The following is a 24,623-nucleotide window of genomic DNA, read 5'->3' on the forward strand; positions in this document are numbered from 1 at the left end:
GTCAATTATGATGAGAGTTTTCCTAATATTGAACCAACCCTGTATTCCTGGTATAAATAGTGCCTGGTCATAGTGTATTATTCTTGTAATAAGTTGCTGTAATCTATTTGCCAATATCTTATCTGAATTTTTTGCATCTATATTCATTAGGGAAATTGGACTATAATTTTCTTTTTCTGTTCTGACTCTTCCCAGTTTAGTTATCAGCACCATATTTGTGTCACAAAAATAATTTGGTAAGACTCCTTCTTCACCTATTTTCCCAAATAGTCTATATAGTATTGAAATTAATTGTTTTTAAATGTTTGATAGAATCACTTGTAAGTACATCTGACCCTGGGGATTTTTTCTTAGAGAGTTCATTGATGGTTGGTTCAATTTCTTTTTCTGAAATGGGGCTATTTAAGTATTTTACTTCCTCTATGGCTTTTTCCTTTCTTTTAAATATTATCTCTGCTCCCAGGTTGCTCTCAGGTTTCTTGTGCCGGTAGCTACAGGTTTTGGCTATTTACCTGGTGCTGCCCTGTTGTTGCCCTGAGATCCACAGGGGACCCTTATATCTGGTGCTGTGTTCATGGGGTAGTATGGGGAGTGGCTGTGCTGCTGGAAGCTGTAGGGGTCTGGCAGTTTGCCTGTTGCTGAGCTGGGGTAGTGGTAGTGGTGTTTGGTGTGTGCTGAGGCCAGGTGGGATTTTGCTGCATTTCTCCATGGCTACATTGAAGCACTTGGTGGTCTGGCCACCAGAAGATGCCTGACTGCCCTGGGCTACACTGAAACACATGGTGGTTCTTGGAACTGGTCTGCCAGTTCCCCTGACTATTCACTGGGGGTTCTGGTGTTGGGGTTGCTTGTTCCATCACAATGGGGCTCAGGATCTCCTTCTGCTTTACTGAGCTAAGGCTTCCTGCTGACTTGCTGGGATGCTTCCTGTCCTGGAATGTGTCACGTTTTTACTCAAATGAGATGGGTCTTTCTTGCCAATCCTCCAAGTCTTCTGGACTAAAAAACCATTCTATCCTGTCTTTCTGCTAGCTCTGCTGTTCCAGGATTTGTTTTGGGGTGCTATTTTTATGGTTTTTTGGAGATGAATACGGGAGAGGGAGAGCTACTGTGATTTACTGCTTATTCCACCATCTTGGCTCCTGGAAGTCCCCCACAATGATTCTTTAACCTGTTTCTCCTAGTTTGTTCTTTTTCGTAGCAAAAGATTTATTGATTCTTCTGTTTTTTTTAATCTTTTGACTATGTCTAAATATTTCTTTCTTACATGGGATTATTTGGTTCTGATTTATTGATTGTATATTTTAGGAGTCCACTCTTTTGAGTATCAATTTCTGTCTTCATTTTTAAGGTATTCTTTTGATTTTTACTCTTAAGATTATATGTATGTATTTATATATATTTAATATCTAATCTTAGTTTTTGTCTCTTTTCCATTTCTCCCAATTGCTCTTAGAATCACTTGTGACCAACTTGTATTTAGCATACAGTTACTCTCTTCTGGGTCCAGCATCCAACTTCTTCTTAAATTATGGTACTTCTTCACTAGATATAGAGCTTTCTTTCTTTAATCATATGTCTAGCCTCAATTCTTTTATTGGCATTCTATGACACCAGGCTCCACCTTCTCCAACACTCTTGAATGAGGGAAGCAGGACCTGTTTAAAACTGAACCTTCGGTATTCTAGAAGCTATTGTCCATTCAGTTTGAATATGGGTGTCTATAATTGTTCCCCATCCTTTGGCACACCTTCTGTCATCTACCTCTGTTTCCTGGTGACCCTCTGTGGTTTTTCATCTCAGTCCTGTCTCTACTTCCTTTTGCTTTTAAATCCTCAACTGGAAATTTTACTCTACCCTTTTGTTATGAACTAGATTATGCCCAAAAGATATGAAATTGCACTGGTCTTAGACTACCTGAAGGGTTTCTCTAACATCCTTCCTGCACCCTACTCTGGAATTCCCATTCTGTAGTTTACAAATTTCTCTAACTGTAGACCTTTTCATTTCAGACTTCTTTACTCGCATTCCCAGAGACCACAATCCTTCCTTGTGACATCATCTCTTGCCAAGATCTCCTTATGTTGGCTGCATTTTTTTACCACACCCTCATGACTTACTTATCCTAGATGGGGAATTAGAATAACATTGTCACTTCTAAACTTTGCCTTTGCCTCCATGATTGAACAACTTGTCTTTTGAAGTTAATCCATCAAATTTTATAATTAAATCAAGATCCTAGTAGCTTTTTGCAACCTCCAGTACTATTTTTTTCAAGGAATTCAGGATCTGCCTAATAGTCCTTATAGTCCTCCAATTCATTCCAAATTCTCCTCTCATCCTAAAAGTCTTCAGTGCTAAAATTTTCTCAAATACCCCAACCCACCAAATTTCTCCATTTAATACAGAAATTCCATGACCTATTCCTCCATTTCATCATTTATAAAAAAGAGATGGTTAAACATTTGATTTTACTATCAACCACAAGTGTCCAATTTCTGTAATAGAAAGAAATTGATAAATTATTTTATCATACAATAATTTCTTATAATTTATCTTACTACATATCTTATCCTTCTTAAACCTATTATTCTTTTTTACCATGATCTCCAATCTCTATATAACTTACTACACTATTAGGCAATCATTGCTTCTCCAACTTCACTTTCCTCATATCTCAGAAGGCAGGATTCCATTATCTGAGCAATGGACCTCTCATGTAAGCAACTGTTTTCTAATCAAGAGTATTAATGGGACAACATCTTTTGGTCTTCTACTGTGAAGGAATGCTTAATGATCTCAATCCAAAAGCAGGCTGCATAAAAGATATCAGGTATAAAATACAGTAATACATAGATCACTACTTTATTACCCTTCCAAAGGCTCAAATCTGTGTTTTGGTTCGATAAGTTTAGACGGGGCAGCTAACTGAAGCTCCACTGGGTCATAATAACTTTCTTACCAATCTAACTCTAGAGTTAGCCAATCAAGTTATGCCCTCTCTTCCTCTCTGGAATCCTTTGCCTCCTGGGCTATTATCATTTATATATTGCTCCTACTGTGCATCTATAGAAACCTTAGCAATACCCTTGACATTATTCTCCTTTAGTCCACATATACAATCACCTCCAAATGTTGTCATTGTGTTTCCAAGATATTTCTTATCTCTACATACTTCTCTTTAATCATATGGTTATCACTGTAGTTCAGGTTATTATCATATCTCCTTTAAAAATCTAGCAATAGCTTTCTAATTGTTCTCCCTGTCTAAAACTTATTTATTTCCTCCCCAATCCATTCAACTCACAGGTAACGAAGTACTTTTCCTAAAGTGCTAGTCTGATTATGTCAGTCCCAAATAAAAGTCATACATTTTATGGCCTGCAAATTTAAATATAAGCTGATTTATTTTGCTTTTAAAGCCTTTCACAACCTGACTCCAAAATATTTAATGATCTTAGCATATATTTATCCCCTTCAGATACTCCACTGTCTAGGAAAACTGGTCTTATTGTTATTCCTCACACACAGTATTCTCTCTCCTGTTTCTGCACCTTTGCTCTATCTATCCATCATGACCAGAACTTTATATCCCTTACTTCATAAAGTACTGAGCTCAAACACTATCTTCTATATGAATCCTTTTTTGATGCCTTCCACCCAAATAATTCACCTTGCTTTTTTATTATATATAGTTATTTATGGACATGTTGTTTCTGCTGATGTAATATCACTAACTTAATGGCAAGGACTGTTTCATTTTTGACTTTTTATTCCTAACCCTTAGCACAATGCTTGGCAGAAGGACCTAATTTTATTTTTGTTATTGTTGACTGATTGTAACATATCATATATAATATGGAATACACTAAAAATATATGTATGTATAAATATATATGTTATATGCCCACATGGACATATACACCCAAGTATTTGTCCATATGCATATACACACATAAGTGTATGCTCATGTGCATATATACCCATATAAGCACATGCCCATATATGTATATGTGTCTATATGTGTTATAATGTCATATATATTTGACCTTGATCAGATGTGATTTAATTGGAGTAAGAAACTTGTAAATAAGCAACTGTTCTGAAATTTATAGTCTTAAAGATTACATGAATGTAAATAAACTATTAATTATTTTCTTTTATACTTCTAGTAAAATACAACTGTAATGGCTTATTGTGTTGTCGAACTTCTCAAAGTCTGTAACAATAGAATATAAGAGTTTGCAACTTCTACCAAATTAGAATAGTTTTGAGTACACATCTGATGATATACTTTATGTCTATCACCTGAAAGGAGATCGCCAAGTTCAAAAAACTAAACAACAGTTTGTCAAAAAAGGATTATTTTTGAGTTTGCTTTATTAATACATACCAGGCTAATAGGGATAATATTTTAAACTTGAGTTCAAAAATAAACTTCAAAGGCTAAAGATGTTAAGGTCAAGGAAAACATTTTGCTTGAAGTCTGGGGTCTTAGTGGACCATAATGAGTAAATAGTATGACATAGCAGCCCCCAAATCTACTGTAACTTCAGGTTTTATTGAGCAGCATAATGTAATAAGGGAGGTGCCCAATCCCACGGTCCTCTGTTTGCCAAACCTAGACTATTGTGTTCAGAACTGTGTAAACCAAATTTTCTCAGGGACACTGATGAGATTGGAAGAATTGAGAAGAATACTATCAGCACAATGAAAGAGTTTAAGAACTTTAGATCTAATGATCAATTGAAGATATGGGGATATTTGGCCGAGAGACAATATAAGAGGAATATAATGTCTATCTTTAGTTATGTGTTTTAGTAACTCCTTTACAAAAGAAGAATCACAAGTAATGAATATAACTGTAGAAAGCATTATTTAGCTGGATGTCACAAAAAATTTCTTAACAATTAGAGCTATACAAAAATTGAATAACCTGTCTCAGGATATAATAGTTTCCCCATTATTAGAAGTCATCAACCAAAAGCTAGATAGATAACCATTTGTTATGTACATTGTAGAATTATTATTTTTAAAATTCTGAGTGGATCTAGTAAATCCTGAGGTCCTGTATAACTTTGCATTTTGAGATTTTATGCATCAAGTCATACAAGGGTGTCAATCTGCATTTGAAAAGGGAGTTCATGCATTTGTGAAATAACTTTCAAAATGAAAATAATCAACTCTACCCTTCTCAAATTCTAACACAATACATTATTCATAGAGAAAATAGCAAAAATTATAAGCATTTAATTAGTACCAAACATTTTCTAATTATAGCATAGTCCCTTTAGATTAGTGCTAAAACATTTTAAAGATGGATATAAGAACATTGTTTTTTAACGTAACGAAAAATATGATCTAAAGGGAGAGAGGTATAAATAAAACCTTATAGACACAAAACTTTACTTTGAAAAATAAGCCAGGATTGATGTTTTAACTTCTCCATATTTGTCTTGAGGTGACATCTGAGCCAATGTGTCTGAAAAATAATGGTATTCATCCAAGGATGGGGGAAATATTTTATAAGGTAAAATTAAAAATATTTTAAAAGGTTCATGTGAAGAACCCCTTTGAATTTTGAAGATGCATATTTTTTAATATCAAACCCCACATAAAAACAAACACACCCTCCAAAGGGAACTTATTTAACTTTAGGCATTTTTTTATGTTATCGTTGTTCTCTTAGATAAAAATTCACTGTCATTTTTGTTGCGTAAATTTAAACATTTTTCAAAAATAAAGGCTTAAGAGTCACAGAACTATGGGAAGTCAGGGGTAAGTTGAAATAAAGCTAAAGGTGGAAGGACCAAAATTTCAATAGTTTCATGAATCTGCCTCTTAGTAGCAGTATAATCTTTTTTCTTCTCTAAAAGTGTTTGATATTAGAACTTTATCGAAAGTGTTGCTTTTACTGTGTGTTATTTTATATCTCTTATTCCTGTAGCAATAAGTCCTATGAAAATTATTCTGAAAGAAGAGATTGTAAATAAACATAATGCAAAGAAATGGATTAAACCAGCTTCCCCTAAATGCTTTGTAGAAAAAAATATATATAGGGGTAATTTGTAAAGTTGGTATAAATTGCTATTAAGGAACTTTAGTGATGGAAAATCAATGAGAATTCACAAGAACAAGAAAATTGTTTTAGAAAGGATGACAGTCCAATCAATGAATCTAGATATCACACAGCTGAAATTTACCATAGAAGATCTAGGACTGAGCACATAGGTTGGAGAGAATGGGTGGCTAATGGGAGTATCATCAGAAAACAAAACAAAAAAAAAATTTGTTTTGAAGGATTTGAATTCTCCACGGATGTTGCATTTATTACTTCTGTTTCATGTCAAAATATTGTCTTGTGGGGCCATCTCCAGTTGTCCTGATCTATATCTTGCCAGTGGATACAGATGGCTTGGGAGGAGAGAGTAAGGCTGGTGACTGCACAGTTCTTCCTCACTTATATTCAATTTACTTGCAAGTCAAGACATCTCCTTCCTGATGTCATGAATCTCTTTGAGAGTGAAGGACAAACAATAACCTGTGAGTAGGAGTATTTTCCCCATTGGAGAACCATCTGGACAGTTCCAGTTGGGCAATGCAACACTTTCCTTCTTTCCTTCCTTCCCCTTTCTTCTCTGCCTCCTCTTGCTCTGTCCACATAGGGACACCTATGTGTTCACCTTACTTGTGGGTGCTCTGCCCAAAGAAAGATAAATTTTTTATCACTGAAACCTAGCAAGATATCTTGGGGCTTAATGGCTAGATTTCTTTATTTATGGACCATGACTTAAACCTAAATCATTCTGTCTCTCATTGATTGGCTAACAATAGTACCAGCGCAAGCCTCACTTGATCGTTTTTTGGGCCCTGATGTCTTAGAGCTAGTGTAAATAGCAATTGTTTCTGTTTTGGCCAGAAATTCTGAGGGTCTTCCCCTCCCAGACTGATTTTATTTTATTTTATTTTATTTTTGGCTAGGTAAAAGAGGCCATTCTTTGTCTCATTTTCACCTAACCTTAATCACTGAATGGGTGTTGCCTCAGACAAACTGAGACCAAGGAAAGATCTTAGCTTAAAAAGGCCAAGGCCTCCCACTACATCCTGGGCTATCTCCAGTCATCCTGATCTATATCTTGCCACTGCACCCAGATGGCTGTGGAAGAGGGAGTGAGGCTGGTGACTATGCACAGCCCTCCCTCACTTAAATCCAATTCACTTGCAAGTCATGACATCTCCTTCCCGATGTCATGGTCCTCTTCAAGAATGAAGGACAAAAAAATAATAACAACAAAATTTTGTCCTGCATCATCACTACAGAATGTTTTCTAGAATAATTTAGTGTGTTTAGTAGAGAGCAGAGTCTTAGGAAAATACTACAAAAAGACATTTCACAATTTTACAATTGAAACATTTCCCATTTAACTTCTATGTAGGTGTTTTGTTTTTGGTTTTAAATTCTGGACAAGATATGCTATTTCATTTGTGTAGAAGAATTATCAGTGAAGAAACTCCCTTTATAAATGCATTTAAGAGTTTTTTTTCCTGTAATTTATACTTGTAGATCACTTCCTAGGGACAATGACAGGCTATGTGATTTGCCCAGAGTCACACAGCCCATATGAATCAGAAGTTGAACTTGAATCAATATCTTCCTCACTCTTAGATATGCTCTCTAACTTTATTAGAACCACCATCTCATTTACTTAAGTATGAGGTGATATTTTTCAAATTTATGCAGTCATTGAAATGACTATTACTAAATAGATAAGGAATTACTCATTATTAACATGAAAATCATTTCTGAATTAGCTGTCTATATGCAGACCAACAATGCAGTAAAAGCCAAAAATGATGCAAAAATTGAACTAAAGTTAAAGATAAAAATAAGATGACTCCATGCAAATTCATGAGCTCCAACCTGACCTATTCAAACAGAAGTGCCATTGAGAATTGGGAAATAATAATTCGACAAGTCTATTTCATATACTAGAACCATTGCTACAGAAGCTTACTGGTAAAATCAATTGCCATAATAAAGAGGCTAAAGAAGTCCAGAAATCACCTCAACTAGCAATTAATTCATTTCTTTGCCAAGTAAAGACATGTTAACCAAGTTTATCATGATTTTATGATATAGACATTATAGAAAAAGATGCTGAAAGATAATTAGCATTATTGTCATGTTAAAAAGCAGAAAGAAGGGCTAGGACTGCAGTGTGAGTATTATGAGTCTAAACTAATTCACATTTTTATCCAAAGAGCATTTATAAAAGAACTAAGAAACTAAAATAAGGAAAAAGATCATAAACCTTCAGCATTTCACAACAAACTAATATCATTACTGAAAGACCACATTTATAATTTAATACATCAGTACCTGGCGTGTAATATGAAAAAGCAGAAATTACTTTAATAAAAGTGAAAGTGAGAAAAGCAGCTGGATCAACCTAAATAGACACAGAAGAATTCCATACAATTTCAAAGTCACACAATTGCCTAAAACATATAAAGAATAGCATGACAATATACATATATGTTTATGTATATACATATATACACACTATATATGTAAACTATATATATAGAGTATATATACTACTTATATATACTATATGTGTATACACACATTTGTATACATACATACATAAATATACACATACATACACACAGTTCTTATATGTTTTAGGCAATTGTGTGTGTATAAATATAGTGTATACATAGTGTATAAGTGTATGTGCATATATGTAGAATATGTGTGTATATATGTATGTATGTAAATGTATATATGTGTATATATCTTTCAATCAGGACTAAATGTAGCCTTAAAGATTACTCTCCAACAAGATGTCTTATTTATAAGTTCTTTGATAGGGGCCAGCAGAGAGATAACTTAGTTTAATGTTATTCTTGCTATCAATTTCAAGAGAGATATAAAATAGGAAAAGAAATGAATGGAAGTGCAGTAAAGTGGGAAAGAAACAGGATTTGTTATCAGTGGACCTTAGTTTAAATCTTAGCCTTCCTACTATTGCTACTTTTATATTAGTGGTGAGTGACTCAATCTTTCTGGGACATAGTTTCCTCATCTGTAAAATGAGGAGCTTAGCCTACACATCTGTTATATTCCATTCTATCTCTAAGTCTAGGATCTTCAGAAGGCCTGACAGAGTAATTAGCCTCTGGAGAATTTCCCAATAAAAACAAAAATGTAATATCTATCCTTTAGAGTGGCTAAGGCTGCAGATACTCCTATTTGTGAAAAAAACAAAAAACAAAAAACATTTGAATCACACATAATAAGCCTCAAGTTCAGGATTTAACATAAATGAGTACTTGAAAAACAGTAATACTAATCATACCTTTACTAAAGATATTAAGAACATTAGTGATTAGGATACCTTATGAAAATCAGACTCAATGGCAGATTCCTGTATTGAGTCACATACGCACAGACACACATACACACACCACACACACTCTTTTGTGCTCAGTTTTAATAGGAATAGCTTGAATGAATGATGAGGATACCACCAGGTTAAAAAAAAAAAGCAGTGATCTCTCCCCTTGGACCCCAATACGTATGGCTTTTGTACCTCAAATAATAGATTCCAGGTGAACTCTGGGATCATTCATTGGTCTGCATACAAAAGATCACGCTTATGAAAACATTCATCATGGACAGTACCCTAGGCCCAGAATTGAATTGGAAGTAGAAAGTAGGCTAGATTACATTTGGAAATTGTGCAGGCTCTTTAAAGATTCCAAGCTCTTCCAACAATTTAATATCCACTTTAATAAAACCAATATTCTCCTAGTGATGGTATATGGCTGTGAGTAATGCAATATCAGAATCTCCAGAGAAACATTTATAGGAGGTGGAGAGATGAATGTGTAGGCATAACTCAACTGCAGCATATTACCCACAATGGGATAAATGTCTGAGACAAGTGAATTTCTTATATACATCACTTTTTTTGGAATTAATGGTATTGGTAACTTATCATTCTATGTGTCATTAAATTGATTCAAATGTAAATGAAGATTTGTTTTTGCATTAACAGATTTTAACTAAAATAATTAACTTTATTCTGAAAACATAATGTATTATGTGTTGACTAAAAAGTGAGACATGATATGCTGCTATGTATTATAGAAGTAAAGAAATTCAAATGAAGAAACACACAACATAATAAGATTTATATTAAAAAAAATTCTGTTCACGTTCATCACCCGCTAAAATGTTGTTTGTTGTGACTACCACAAAACATTATTGTAATATATGCACTTGAATGAATGACAATACGACCATTTTGGAAAATACAAGAGGATCATTACTTAGGTGAAAGCATTTAAATTTAATAATTTAATGTTGATGAAATATAATTAAAACCCATAAGAATAATTTTTCACAATATTCTATACTTTTTTTAATTTAAGATTTCAGTGTATTTTATTTTTCAAATAAAATATAAATTACTGAGTTCTTTATAATTATTCTTATGTGTTATATCTTTTCCTTAGAAATTGAATGTTGAGATAATATATTGTTTGCTTTGTTTTCAAAACTTTAGCTTTGTTGTTAAATGATTCATTCCTTTATCTTCCAAAAAATGTTGAATTTCTGGTTCTTTTAAGTATCTGGAATCATCTGGTCATCATCTGGAAATGATGTTTCCCATTGATGAATTTTCTAGATAGCTGCCTTATTCCCTCAAGCATTTAAAATCTTCAATCCAGAGGTTTTTTTGTTTTTGTTTTTGTTTTCATTTTTTTTACCTCATATATATCTATCTATAACATCAAGTTTATCTATCTAGGTATATATCTTTTTGTCTATGTATGTATGTATCTATCATCTCTATGTATCAATATATAAATATGATTATATCCATAGATACAGATATATTGTTGTATTTAATATAATTGGTTTTAATTATAATCCTATGTATTTTGTTTTATTCATTTAAAAACATTATTTTGAGGAGAGGTCCAAAATCTTCATAAGAATGCTGAAGAGGCCTGTGACCAAAACAATAACAACAAAAACAAACAAACAAAATAAAACCATAAATTAATATTTCTTTTTAAGAGTTTTAATGCATTTCCTAACATTCCTCCCTCCCACAGAATCTTCTTTTGTAATAAAGGGAAAAGAATAAGCTAAATCAATTAACAAAACAAGTTCTTTCAGAGTAGGCTACATTCAGGATTCCTTCTCCTTCCAGTCACCTCATGACAATTTCTCTTTGAGAAATAAGATGTCAATTTCATCATTTGCTTTCCAGGAAAAGATTAGTCATTTTGTAAAATTTTCATTCATCTGTATTTTGGTGTTATTTACTTTCAAATAATTATCTTAGTCCTTGTATATAGTGTTTTCTTGCATTTATTTTTGTTTGTTTTCCAACAGGTTATGCAAGTCTTCTTACATTTCTCTGAATTCTTCATAATTTTTTTTCCAGCCCTATAATTGCTCTAGTCATTACTCAATAGATCACCACACACTTTGTTTCTAGTTGTCATTTGTCTTACTTTGTTTTGTTGTTGCCATAAAAAATGTAGCTATCATAATTTGGTATATACGGGATCTTTTAGCCTTTGACTTTTCAACATAAGCAAAATAATAATGGAATCATTATATTTTAATTTTGGTGTATTTTAACTTTTTTCTCACAATTCCAAATTATTAAAAAAAAATTTAGCCAGTCTATCTTTACCAACAATACTTTTACTTTCATGCCCTTCTGCTTAACTATATCTACTTAAATAGTCTATCGTTCTTTATTTTGACCTTTGAGGAAATCTTTGATACTCAGACTACTTTATCCTTGACTTCAATAGGGATTATTGAATGTTATATTTTCTTGATGGCATATATAAGATCATCATTCTGAACATTATTATAATGTCTTATAATATAGTATTGGTTTTAGAACCCAAGAGATTATAACAGGTTATTTGGCCCTAGAATACCTGACCTTGGGGCAGCTAGGTGGCTCAGTGGATCGAGCACTGGCCCTGAAGTCAGGAGGGCCTGAGTTCAAATCCAGCCTCAGACCAAACACTTGACACACTTACTAGCTGTGTGACCCTGGGCAAGTCACTTAACCCCAATTGCCTAAAAAAAAAAAGGAATACCTGACCTCAAAATACTCTGATTTTACAGATCTTGGATCTATTTGTTAAACATTATTTTTTCTCTCATCTCTTTTTATTAGACTTCCAGTTCTCACTAATGTGATTATAACTTACTCTGTAGTACTTTTCTTTTAGGGCAGCTCGGTGGGACAATTGATAAGAGTATAGGACCTGGAGTAAGGAAGATTCATCTTCCCGAGTTCAAAACTGTCCTCAGACACTTACTGTATGTGTGACCTTGGGTTTAAATTGTTAGCCTCAGTTTCCTCATCCATAAAATGAGCAGGAGAAGGAAATGGCAAACTACTTCAGTACTTGTCAAAAAAAAACAAACAAAAACACCCAAATGGAATCACAGTCAAACATGACTAAACAACAAAAACAACAACCAACTCTTCTGCCAGTTTTTCAATTTAATGTCTTGCTTCAAATATCTTGTACTGCCTTGGGCTAGAAAACTATAAACATAGATCATTTAAATGTTGTGTAAAATAATGTCATTCACTTAAATTATAGAACTCTATTCCAGGGACCTCTGGCGTCCTCAGAATAACGTATGTGGGCTTTGGGGAAGTTTTGCATGTTTAAAGTCTTTTTCATTTGCTTATTGGTTCATTTATGTTTTAAATGTTTGAGAATATTAGAGATATGACCTCTAGATATACTTGATTTACTGTGCTTCACTTTTTGAATTACATTACTGTGAAGGAACAAATTCAGTTGATTAGCCAGTACTCAGATATACTCTATGGTTATTAAAAAAAAAGGCATCAGTACGAAGAATAATTCTTCTTAGTTATTTGAAATGCATTATTTTTAATTAAATCACTTAAATTATTATTAGAAATGACATCTTTAATTAGAAGCTACATGAAAAGTTATTAATTTGCTGCTAAAATATTGGTAATTAGTACAGCTAGAGTTTGATGTACCCATAACAGATCTTCATTTTTTTCTTCTTTTTATATTTGCCAGAATATTTCAGACTTCAAAATATTCATCATCACTTTTAATTTACAAAGATCAAAGCACTGATCAAATGTGTAGCTCCAGATGTTTGTCAGCTGTGCATTCACAATTTGTGTCTCATATCTTGAGGTAATGCTTTCAAGTCAATGATAATTTAGTGCTAATACATACAGAGATTATCAAATGCATTACATAGAAGTGGCAAATCAATATGGATTTCTCTCTATATTGCTCTAATCAGAATATGGGTAATTTTGTGATTGTTTAATAATAGAATTACTACATCATAGACTTTGTGAATTTTCAGTAATTTTTTTCTATTGTTTAGGCCAATGAGATACCCCCCAAAAATCCCCACTAAAAGTACCTGACAAGTAGTCATATGGACTCCATTTGAAGACGTTCCTCAAAGGTGGAGAACTTGCTAGCTCATAAGGCACCCCATTCTATTTTTGATAACTCTATTTTTTAGGGAATTATTGTTTGTTTTTCTTTCCTTTGACATCAAGCCTAAAGTTTTATCTTTATAATTTCTGCCACTACCCTGGGTTGTCCCATCTTGGACTACACAGTCTAATATGTATCAATACTTCAAATATTTTCAATATATTTTGCATATTAATGTTTCAAACACAGGGAGATAGTCATTATGTCCCTCAATCTTCTCTAGGTTAAACACTACTCCTTTCTAGGCTAAACATCTCCATTTGCTTCAATGAATGTTCATATGGCATAGACTCAAGACCCTTTACCATCTTGATTGTTCTCCTCTGGATAATCTCCCATTTAATAATTATCCTGAGGTATTGTAATAGCAGAATGCAAACAGATGAAGTCAATTCCTTATTACTGGAAGTTACAGTTCTCTTAATGCTACTCACAATTATATTAGCTTTTTTGACTGCCATGTAACACTCAACATATTAAATGAATAGTTCATCAAAGCCAACAGAAATTTTTCAGGCAGCGATATTTATTCATATACTTTATCTGATAATTGTGAAGATTAATTTTATACCTGTGTAAGACTTTGCTTATTCCTATTGAATTTTTCTGCCCTGAAAGATATTTTTATGCATTCTGACTCTATTGAATGTGTAGCTGTTCTTCCCAGCTTTGTATAATTGGAAAATTTGATAAGCATGACATTTTCTGCCATTATACAAATCATGGATAAATATATTAGACAACATAGGATCATTGGGGCAGTCCACTGGAGATTTCCTCAAAGTTGACGTGGAACCCATTAATGTCTATTTTTTGACTCAGTCATTAAAAAAATAATCCACTTTACTATTACCTACCACATATTTCAATAATTTCTTTCTTTTTTTTATTTTGGTGAGGCAATTGGGGTTAAGTGACTTGCATACGGGCACACAGCTAGTAAGTGTTATGTATCTGAGGTCAGATTTGAACTCAGGTCCTCCTGACTTCAGGGCCAGTGCTCTTCCACTGTGCCACCTAGGTGCCCCCATTTCACTAATTTCTGTCACAATAACATGAGATACTTTGTCAAAAGCCTTTTCTAAATTCTAAATAAAATATACAGGATTAGAGATTAAACAGTTAAGTAAATTTGCCTGGCAAGATCTAGCTACTCACTATCCATTTGTTTAAGAATATTCTAGAATTTCTTCTCTTTTCTCCTTACTAATTCTTCTTCTAATTTTCTTCCTTATTCTTCTTCCTCCTTGTTAACTTTCTCATTTTCCTTCTTTCTTCTCCTCCTTTTTCTCATCCTTCTTTCTCCTTTATCCTCTCTTCCTCCTCTTCCTCTTTCTTCTTTTTCCTCTTCTTCTTGTTCTTGTTGTTCTTCTTGTGTGTGTTGTCCTTTTTCTACTCTTCCTTTCCTGCCTCATATCACAGCAAGTGGTTCAGCAATCATATCTGTGTTTTTTATTTTATTCATTCATTCATTCATGTATTTGTTTGTTTGTTTATTTATTCATTATCTCTGGAGCTTATAATTCTTCCCAGACAGATGACTTGAATTCCTCAAAGGAAGGAATCTAGTACTTGTTTCTTAATCACTTTTATTATGATTTTTTTCTAGTTGACAGGTTATACTTAAAAAAAAAAACAAATATGGGAAGGTAGGTGGTGCCGTGGATAGAGTACCAGCCCTGAAGTCAAGAGGACCTGAGTTCAAATCCGGCCTCAGACCAAACACTTGACATTTACTAGCTGTGTGACCCTGGGCAAGTCCCTTAACCCCAATTGCCTTTAAAAAAAATAAAATAAAATAAACATTGAATATTTCTACCATCTCTATTTTGTAATATTTAATCATCCTATGTACCCTGAGCAGTGGTGCAGTCCTTTATTTTTTCCTCCCCTTTTCTCTAATATGTATAAAACAACCAAACAAAAATCATTTATCTTTTCTTTCCTCTAACATTATTTTCATGATATCTTGCTTTATTTTGGATTTAGCCTCCTCTCCATGCTCTTTCCAATGCCTTTGTGTGTGTGTAACACACATGTTTATATGTATTAAAATTTTAATTGGTTGGCAAGTTACTTGTATATTTATACTGTTCTCTTTAGACAATTATTTCCCCTCCTCATTAGTATTGTTTTTTTTATATCTTCAATCATCTTTAGAATTTCTCATGTGTCCTGTACTGCTCACACCTATTAAACTGTAGTTATTATATCTTACCCAATTTTATTGTGAATCATTTAAAATCAGTTATTATTAAATCTTGGGTAATGTCAAGTAGATTGTTTTCTTCTCTCTCTCTTGCAAATGCTAGGAGAAAACTCATCTCTAAATTACCTTTATTTCCACACCAACATCCAGTTCCTCCAAATTGGTGAAAATCAGACCAAGAATATGCTTTACTCTTCTTGGTTCCCTGACCTTTTGAAAGATAAAGTTGTTAAAGCAAACAAAAGATATTAGCTATTCTGCTTTTGGCAGAGATAAAATTCTAGGAGGTGACTGTAAAAGTGAAATTTCTCATCACAAGTATATTGTGTCTTTGTGGCAAGTTTATATATTTTCCTCACCATTTCATTTTTTTCCTCTTTCTCTTTAGGTGTGTGCAGCGTAACCCAAAGACAAAACTGCATCTGATTGTCCTTCCAAATCTGATCGATTTCCAACCTAAATCTCTTCACTATGATTCCAAGCTCTACTTTCTAGAATTTCTCAATAAATATATTGCATTAATATAAAATTATATCCTACTCTCCTTTACTCATCCTGTTCCTTTTAAATAAGGTATATGTAACCACATCTGTGTTTTAATCATGTTTTGTGCCACAAAAAAAAATAGAAAAGAGAAAGATCAATAGATTAAACAATTAAAAATCCCAGAGTATGTGGCAGAAAGTAGTTTGAAACTATAACTATTATTATTCAGATTTTATAGATGAAGAAATTGAACTTTTAAGTAGTTGAGTGGTTTTCCCAAAGTTAGAAGATAATAAGTTTGATAGCAGAAATTGTATTCAGATCTTACATCATCCACTTTGGACTTCACATTCTCCATTTTCCCAGGCTGCTGGTCAGTGCAAGAACTGCATAGGCATGATATTTAAATTTGATCTCAATAATCTTGAAGTAATTTTTCTCTTATTCAAATTAGAAAAAAATACAGCTTTTATTTGAACTCTTGATAGTCAGAATTCCTATTATTTTTCTATATATTTGTATATGGTCTGTTGTTTTTGTAGATAAAATTAAAAATGGAACAATATAATCCAAGAGAATTATAACCATTTTCTTAATATATATTGATAATGTTTAATTAAATATAATATTGTGGTGATTAATGTAAATTATATGCTAAGAATAAATCAACAACAAAAGTAAGATATTGTTGAGGTCAGGAGTCTAATGGCATAAATAAATATAGGCTCCTTTAGTAAAGGTCAATAGTTTCTATGCAAGTTAACATCAGTTAATGGTACTCTTTAACTTCATGACCTTCAAAACATGGCAAAAAATGACTTTTGTTATTTCTATGTTGTGCATATGTGGTCTTACCTCTATTTTGTAAGAATTCAATATTTAGTTCCATAGGGGAAAAATAACTACAAAAGTTCTCATTCTCCTGGGCTTGCAAAATTCAGAAATTTTGTGATCATTCTAGCTTCAATGGTTCACTTTCAGAAGGAACCCTTGATGGTGATTCTCAATTCTGTGTTAAATATTTTCCTGAGAAGTCTTATTTAAAATTTATGAACTTGTGTTTTTAAATAGATGGATTGCCAGGTATGGTTTGTGAAAATCTATAGTGCTATAGCAAATGTGCACATTGAAAAGATTACATAGTTAATGTAGTAATTGAATATCAACAAAAACAAAGTTCAGCATATTTTTGTGCATGCATATGCATGCCACACGTGCACACACGCACACACACACACCACTTTTTTAAATATTGCCTTTCAGCCTACTACCTAATCAGTAAGTCAATCTCCCTGGACCTATTGACACTAACTTCCCATTTGTTCTCTCTGTGTCCAGGCTATCTCCTCTCCAATCCATTGTCCTCAGAACTTTCGAAGTGATATTACTAGCACACACATTTGGTCATCTCATTGCCCTATTCAGAATGCTTCTAGGTACCTATTTGCCTCTACAACAAGTACAATCTCCTTTGATTAACATTTAAGTCCTTTACAACATGGTTTTAAAATATCTTCTTTTATAATACTACTTTTATTATATGATTAAATCTCACACATTACATCTTCCCCAGAAACTGGCCTACTTTATTTCCCCATGAACAATATTCTAGACTCTTCACGACTAGATTTAATCCTCCCCTTTGTCTCTCAGTGTTCCTTTCCGCACTCAGATCATTTCACTCACTACATGAGGCCTTTCCTAATCTCAATTTTTAGTGCTCTGACACATCATATATTGTTGGTATTTTCTATATTTGTGTTTATTTATCTATGTACATATTGTTTCCTATTAGTTTTCCAAATATAAACATCTTCAAAGAAGGACTTGTTTTTTTTTTTTTTTTTGCCTTTGTAACCCCTGTATTTAGTTTAGAGTAGGTGCTTTATAAAGGATAGTTGAAATAAATTGAATAACACAAGGAAAAAATAAAGCAGAACAACAAAACTAAAAATCTAAGTAAAAGAAATTATTTTTGGATAAGAACACAAACTCATGAGTATTTATAGAATGTGGAATGAGAGAGAACTTGGGACTTGGCATAAGGAAGTGAGTTTGAATAGTGCTGCAGATTTGGAATAGCTGTGTGACCCTGAGTAAGTCATATAACCTTTCTATATCTCTCTTTTTTCATCTGTTAAATAGAGATAATATTACCTCCCAGGATTATTCCAAAGTTCAAATGAGTTACCATGTAAGATGATCCTTTGAAACTTTAAAAGATTTTATAACGCTAGTTATTATTTTAATGTATTATCATAATTATCATCATGATTATCATCAATTAGTTTGATGTCATATCAAAAACATACTGGAGCAACAAATATTATAAATAAAAATTCCTCTATATGGATAATTATATGTGTGTGATTTTATCTGGAGCTATGATTTCATTGGACAGAGAACACTTGGTGAGAAAATATTCTCTCTCAATTCAGGTTGATAGCCTGAAATTTACAGTCTTAGACAGTTGCCTGTGTTACTGAGAGGTTAAATGATTTACCCAGGACTATAATTCCATGCTGTGTCAAAAGTGGGACTCTATATACTGGGGAAGAGATTGGGTCTATAACCTATATACCATGATGTTTTTCTTTCTACACAAATAATATTTTAAGTCCCATTTTTTCATCCAGTGATGACAGCTTTTGATAAGGATGATTATGATTCATTGTACCACTTATATAGTCTTTTAAATTTACAAAGTAGTTTCCTGCCAACCATCCTGGAAGATTGTTCCATATTTTTGATAATAGTTTTATTATTTCCACTTTATAGAAGAGAAATCTGAGGTATGAAGAGTTTAAGAGACTTTCCTTTGATTGTGCAGCTGGCAAATATCAGAGTCAGGATTCAAATTGAGATCTTTCAAATCTGAGTCCATTACCATTTCTATTACACTATTCTAGTGGTACCAAACTCAAATAGAAACAAATTCTGGCAGGTTGTATATTGGCTTGGAAAACCACAAATTAACATTATTTATCTTACATTATTCTATATTGAACATTTCCTAATTGCTTATCACTTGTGGCCCATGGGCCAAGAATATGAATCCATTGCACCATGTTATATTTTATTAAACAATAATCAAGAAGCAGATAGTAATTTTGTGCTTCAGATATTTTTATATTATAAAACAAGAGATGGTATAATATCAGTCCCAAAGTGAGACTAGGTAAAAAAGAAATAGTGATAATTGTATACGTCCCCACATGACATATAACCAAAGACATCAAAACAAAAACTAATTACAAATTTCTTGTATAAGAGGCCATTATCCATTAATAGTGTGCCAAATGAAAATATGTTACTAATTCTTGAGGATGTGTTGCATAGACCTATCCATAATAGCCAAAACTTGGCACTAGTAAATGCACCCAAGTAAACTTCTTGTCAAATTATAGAAGGATTACCATCAGTGTTTGTGAACAATACAAGAACTATAAAACCAAGATAAAGTAAAGAGAACTTAATAATGTCCAGTTCAAATGGATTGTGAAAAAAAATTACTAAAGTGATCATCAATCTAGATCTGGAAGGGACTTTAGAGACACTCAAATTTAACCCCCTCATTTTAAAAATAAAGAAGTTAAGACACAGAAAGATTATTTGATTTGTGCAAGGTCACAAAGCTTAAAGCTTCAGAAACTGGATTTAAGCCTACATCCTATTACTATAATGTCAGTTCTCTTTTCACTACATTATTTATCTCCTTACAAAACTTGTGAAGAATATTTCATCCATCCCAACAGCAAGATGATGGCATCAATCAAATCTAAAATTATTGATAAAGGTGGTTAAAGGAGATGATTCTGGGAAGATGGTGGAGTAGGTCAGAAGATTTCAAGCTCTCAAGATTTTCCTCCATAAAAGCGAGAAAATAATGCCTCAGGGTGAACACAGAGGGGTGACAATAAATAAGAGTAGGGGCAGAAAAGGGGCCCTCCTGGAAAAATCAGAGAAGAGCTAAAGAAAAATCCCAAGTCCAGGTTTCCTCCCATGAAGAGTAAATACCTCCAGGAAAGGGACCACTTAAGCAACAGGCAGCAAACCCTGGGGTTAATCATGTTGGAAGGCTGCCTATGCCCTAGCCAAAGAACTCCCAGGACAGTGAGGGAAGTTTGGCCTCTGAGCGAAGGAAGATCTAGGGAACCTCTGCTGGCAAGGAAACACCAGAACCAACTATGCTGTGGAGATGTGATGGGGGCCAGAAGGAACCAGCACATTCTGAGTGAGTGCAGAAGCAGTGGAATGGGGATGTCAATGGCTATGAACACTTACAAAGAGACTTGAGATCTTGGTTTGAGTTCAAGGTCTGAGGGAAGAACTGAAGAGGTTCTGAGGCCAGGGTCACCATCCCACATACCCCAGGACTAGAGGTGATTATAGGATTTGTTGTTTGATCCATTCATTATTTAGGATTAGATTATTTTATTTCTAATTATTTTTTGGTCTATCTTTCCATTGCCCTTTATTACATATAACTTATTGCATCGTGATCTGAAAAAAATGCATTTAATATTTCTGCCTTTCTGCATTGAATTGAAGTTTTTATGCCCTAGTACATGGTCAATTTTTGTGTATGTGCCATGTACCACTGAGAAAAAAAATATATTCCTTTCTATCCCCCTTCAACTTTCTCCATAGGTCTACCGTACCTAACTTTTCTAATATTCTATTTACCTCCCTAACTTCTTTCTTGTTTATTTTGTGGTTATATTTATCTAGTTCAGAGAGGGGGAGGTTGAGGTCCCCCACTATAATTTTGCTGTCTATTTTTTCCTGTAACTCCCTGAAATTCTCCTCTAAGAATTTGGATGCTATACCATTTGGTGCATACATGTTTACTAATGATATTACTTTATTGTCTAAGGTGCCTTTTAGCAGGATGTAGTTTCCTTCCTTATCTCTTTTGATAATATCTATTTTTGCTTCTGCTTTGTCTGAGATCAGGATTGCTATCCTTGCTTTTTTTTTTTTAACTCAGATGAAGCACAATATATTCTACTCCAGCCTTTTACCTTTACCCTGCCTGTGTCCCTCTGTTTCAAAAGTGTTTCCTGTAAACAACATATTGTAGGATTATGGTTATTAATCCATTATGCTATCTGCTTCCGTTTCATGGGAGAGTTCATCCCATTCACATTTACAGTTATTATTACTATCTGTGTCTTTCTCTCCATCCTATTTCCCCTCTGTTTATGCTTTTCTTTCTCCTTTGTCCCTTTCCCTCCTCACTAGTGTTTTGCTTTTGACCGTTGCTTTCCTCAGTCCCATCTCCCTTCTTTTAAACCCCTCCCTTTTCTTCCCCTTTACCCTTACTGCTTCTTCCCTCCCTTCTATCCTCCCTCCCCTTTATTTCCCCTTTTCCCTTTTACTGCCTATAGGGCAAATTAGATTTCTATACCTGATTATGTTATTTCCTCCTTGAGTCAAATCTGATGGGAGTAAGGTTGAAACAATGCTCATCTCCCTCTCTTCTTCTGCTCTACTGTAATAGGTTTTTGTGCCTTTTCCTACAATGTAATTTATCCCTCTATGCCTCCTTTTTTCCTTTTCTTTAAGTATATTTCCTTAGTTAGATAAGATTAATCCACTTACTTAGATCCATTTAATCTACTTCATTAGAATTTTTTTATCATTACAACAATGTAAACTTATACCCACCCCCTTTATGTATATCCCTTTAAAATGGTGTAATAACAATACAGTTCTCAAGAGTTACAAGTGTCATCTTCCTTTGTAGGGATGTAAACAGTTTACCCTTATTAATAGCATGGCTTTTTTTTTCTTTCTGCCCCATTTACCTTTTTATGTCTCTCTTGAGTCTTGTATTTGAAGATCAAATTTTCTGTTGAGCTCTGGTCTTTTTATCAGGGAGGCTTGGAAGTCTCATATTTTGTTTAATGTCCATCTCCTCCCATGAAATATTATGCTCATTTTTACTGGGTAGTTGATCCTTGGTTGTCATCCAAACTCTTTTACCTTATGGAATATCCTACTCCATGCCCTATGATCTTTTAATGTAGAAGCTGTAAGGTCCTGCCTAATCCTGACTTTGGTTCCATGATATTTAAATTGTTTCTTTCTGGCTACTTGCGGTATTTTCTCCTTGACTTGGAATTTGGCTACTACATTCCTTGGCATTTTCAATTTGGGATCTCTTTCAGGAGGTGATCAGTGGATTCTTTCTATGGCAGTTTTACCTTCTGGTTCTAGGACTTTAGGACAGTTTTCCTTGATGATTTCCTGAAAGATGCTGTCCAGGTTCTTTTTTTTTTATTGTGATATTCAGGCAGATCAATTATTTTTAAATTGTCTCTCCTGGATCTATTTTCCAGGTCAGTTGTTTTACCAATGAGGTATTTTACATTTTCATCTATTTTTTCATTCTTTTGTTTCTGTTTCACTGATTCCTTTCTCTCATAGAGTCATTCAGTTCCATTTGCCCAATTCTAATTTTTAACAAATTGTTTTCTTCTATTAGACTTTGTACCTCTTTTTCCATTCAGCCCATTTTATTTTTTAAGGAATTCTTCTCCTCAGTGAGTTTTTGTGTCTCCTTTTCTATTTGGCCAATTCTGCTTTTTAAGGAGTTGTTTTCTTCAGTTAATTTTTATCCTTCCTTTTCCAAGCTATTGACTCTCTCCTTCATACTTCTCATTTTTTTCCCCAATTTTTCTTCTACCTCTCTTATTTGACTTTTTTTTTTAAATACATGGGCAGCTGGAACAGCCAGAACACATCAAGAGTCCTGTGGGAGGCCAGTGACGGTAGAGGGGGCCAGAGGCAGATTGTTAATGGTATACTAGAACAGTCTGAGCACCAGTAGGGCCCTTAGCAGGTGCTAGTAGAACCCAAATGAGGAATTCCTCCCCTCATGCCCATCCCTCCTCCCAGTCTGGGGAGATTTCTCTAATGCCCTAAAGTCCAAGACGGTGGAGTTGAGTGGAGACATACAACTGGAAGGGGTCAGTTGCTTAGACATGGGATATTGATATTGAGGGACCTGGGAGGAAGGTATCTGGTTATTTGAAGCCTCTGGCTCAGTAGTGATCTCTTCATTTATTCTTCTGGGAGAGAATCATGCCTGCCTTGGTTGCTTCCCAGTCAAATTGGCTGCTGTGTCCAGGGCTCATTCACTCAGGTCAGTCACTAGGCTGTCCATGGAAACCTGGTGCCTCAGGAAGATGGAGCAGATCAGGCAATGATAAAGGATCTAGGAATGCACCATAGCAAGAAGGCAAACTTCCCAGCATAGTAGAAGGGGAACCAGAAAAGGAAGATGTCAGAGAAAAAGTCAGCGAGACCAAATATGCTATATATCACCCAGTAAGTTAGCCTGATGATATCATCTTCTTTGTTGGTGCTTTCAATGGCCTTGATGGAAACATATGCTGGATGGTTGAATCCAATGATATTTCTTAGCAGGGAGTCACCATAGCCAAATATAAGATAAAAGGCCAGGAAGGCAATAGAACTTGTAGTCAGGTAGTACTTTTTGATATCAGTGACCTTCTCCAGCTTCCCCAGGACATTGGTAATAATGTTTTTCTGCTCCAGGAACCTCTGGAAGCATGGCCTCAAACTACCCATGGCTCCTGAGACCAAGGGAGGGATGAGAGGAAACAGAGGATGACTGGACCTGGGTCCAAGGGGCAACCTCCAGGGCTTCCCCACTGTTCTGCATCAGTGCTGGTGGTGCCTCCCTCTCCAGGTTCCCAGGACCTCCACTCCTCCACTCCTCCAGTCCCTTGGTCCCTCCCCTTCCCCTCTTATTTGACTTTTAAAGTCCTTCTTGAGCTCTTCCAAGCAGAATTTCTGGGTTTCAGACCAGTTCATATTCCCTTTTGAGGTTCCAGATGTGGATTTGTTGACATTGCCCTCTTCAAAATTTCTGCCTTGATCATCACTATTCCATAATAAGAATCTATAGTACATTTCTTTTTGCTCATGGTGTTTGCTTATTTCCTGGCCTTTAAAAAGATTGAGCTCTCCTGCTAGGGAGCAGGGAGCACTGACTCAAGTTTCTTGTTGGGAGCCCTGGGCCTAGTCAATGGCTTTATGTGCTGGGGCCTCAACTGCTGGCAGTTGGAGGCTATAGGATTCTGGCAGGTTACCTGGTCTTGGGCTGGAATCAGCAACACTGGAATTCTAGGGGTAGGATTGGGTCCTCTGGCCTCTGGAGGTTGTCTGTTCACCCAGGCCTTTCCTTCCTTTCACTTTCTTCAGTTCCTTTCAGATGGATGTTTTGCTGCTATGGGATATTTCTCCACCTAGGGCTTTCCTCCTTGTAGCACTTTCCAGAGTTTTGCTGATGCACTAGGAGACTTGGCTGCCATAGAACACCAAGGAATGTGGTGGTTTT

At 34.4% G+C, this 24,623-nt stretch overlaps 1 pseudogene; it reads right to left on the reverse strand.

Moving 5' to 3' along the window:
* Window positions 1–572: 572 nt before the first annotated feature.
* Window positions 573–23,851, reverse strand: LOC114038433 (annotated as a pseudogene).
* Window positions 23,852–24,623: the final 772 nt, after the last annotated feature.

The sequence above is a fragment of the Vombatus ursinus genome, unplaced genomic scaffold (assembly GCF_900497805.2).
Source record: "Vombatus ursinus unplaced genomic scaffold, bare-nosed wombat genome assembly UNPS02011014.1, whole genome shotgun sequence".
Lineage (NCBI taxonomy): Eukaryota > Metazoa > Chordata > Mammalia > Diprotodontia > Vombatidae > Vombatus > Vombatus ursinus.